The following is a 2,500-nucleotide window of genomic DNA, read 5'->3' on the forward strand; positions in this document are numbered from 1 at the left end:
CTGCATTAGGTAGTATGTTGGCCTGGGCACCAGCCACCTGCTGAGATACTAGTGCTAGAGAGTTATACGGTTCTTTGACTGGCTTAACAGTATTACATTGGATCCTTCGCTCTGATTATGGCTCATTTTTACTTTGCCAACACATACACCAAATAGTCTGGTCTATTCTTTCCACATCCTATTTTGTCATCATACACATGACAACACTGTGAATAGCAAAAAATTCTTGTCTCAATGGTTGAACAACAGCAATGTATTTGTTAATTGGCTAGTTTGCTGTTTGTAAGGGTAGAAGAAACTCTTTAGCTATGATAAGCAGCTCTACTAGGAGAAAACACTAAAAAATAAAGCTATTGTTCTCTAGCCAAGGGTAGGGTCATAGCCTCTCTGCCATAGTCTTCCACTGTCTTAGATTTGAGTTCTCTTGCTTAAGGGTAACTAGGGGCCACCATTCTATTTTATTTCTCTTCTTGGTTTTTTTTGAAGTTTTTATAGTCTACACATGAGATTTAATTTGATGTTATTAATGTTCTTTCGCTATCCATTCACTAGCAATTAGATTGAAATATCAAATTAAACGCCATTTCGATAAATTTCAGCACTAGAGCAGTTAACCCATTGTTTTCGTGTTTTAATTGTAAATATAGGAGACTTGAGAAAATTGGCAAAATGAAGAAGATATTTTTCTCGGCCAAACGATGACTAGGAAATTGCCCCCCACCCCCTTCGAATATACTGGAGAGGGATGATTCCACCTCGATGATTGGTATAATCCTCTGCACATGGATATGAACAGTTATGAAGTTTTAGTAAAGTATTACCTTATATATATATATATATATATATATATATATATATATATATATATATATATATATATATATATATATATATATATATATATATACATATATATATATATATATATATATATATATATATATATATATATATATATATATATATATATATATATATATATATATATATATATATATATACATATATATACACACACACACACACACACATATATATATATATATATATATATATATATATATATATATATATATATATATATATATATATATATATATATATATATATATATATATAAATATATATATATATATATATATATATATATATATATATATATATATATATATATATATATATATATATATATATATATATATATATATATATATATATATATATATATATAAAACATACGTGAATCAGGAACATCATAACACCTCATGAATGACTTTCAGCCATACTATGATATTGAGCAACGGGACGTTCATATGAAGATTTCAAAGTCAGTGTGGCAATATCTGCTTAGCGCTTAGGTCAAATTAATCCAGAAAACTGTCAAACAATATTGACTTCACTAAATAGGGAATAAGTGAAGGTAAACAAATAAGTTTTTATCTCTATTAAACAAACTAAATAGTACCATGATCTCAAATAACATGGTGCAAATGATTGAAGTCAAACTTTACTGTAAGAGTGAATAAATTATGGATGTCATCAATGTAAAAAGGGAATTTATCATTTGTGCTTTTAGAGCGAATGAGAGAATATCTGATGGGGCTATTATTGAATACACAAAATTCATTGACAAATTATTGACAAGATTTATTGAAAAATTAGTGAAAGACTATTTTTCAGTATCCAATGCTGCCCCTCTATCATCTTCGTCGGAACCCTTTACCTTTTGTGTATATTGAAGATGAAGCTATCCTATGAAAGCCTTTCGTCAAAACCTTTTGCTCTAAAGCCGCTTAGTGAACAGAAAAGAATATTCAACTATAGAAAGCGAAGAACTCCCAGAGTAATCAAGAATGCATTCGGAAGAATGCGAACAGTTTTTTTAATATTTTCAGCTCCAATATTTTTTCAATGAGAAACAGAGAAAAAGTTTTAATGGCCCGCTAATTCTTGCACAATAATATACAGCGTATCCTTAAATTCCTGATTATCATGCGCCATTATTACATGAAGAAAATGGACACGACAATCAAAATGCAAAAAAAAAAAAAAAAAAAAAAAAGAGAGAGAGAAAAATCGAAAACTGTTCAAGAACTGGTTCGTAGGTGAAAGTGCAGTACCAAGGCAATCACAGATGGCTTGACATATATTTTACATCTGAACATCATAAATTATCTTGAATATCTAATATTTTTGGATAAATTTGTGTACAATTTTTAGGTTTTGTTGATATAAAATATATTTATATATACATATATATATATATATATATATATATATATATATATATATATATATATATATATATATATATATATATATATATATATATATATATTTTAGGTATCAATTAGCAGGTTCCATTCTTTGAATTAAATCTCGCTGATATCTCTTACCTATTTCACCTTACACACAAAATTACCTGGCGTACCTGAATCCTTTTTTATTAGTTCCTTTCGAAACACACTGAATATTTTTAATTTTTTTTTTTGTGACCATG

Source organism: Palaemon carinicauda, chromosome 16, assembly GCF_036898095.1.
Source record: "Palaemon carinicauda isolate YSFRI2023 chromosome 16, ASM3689809v2, whole genome shotgun sequence".
Classification (NCBI taxonomy): domain Eukaryota; kingdom Metazoa; phylum Arthropoda; class Malacostraca; order Decapoda; family Palaemonidae; genus Palaemon; species Palaemon carinicauda.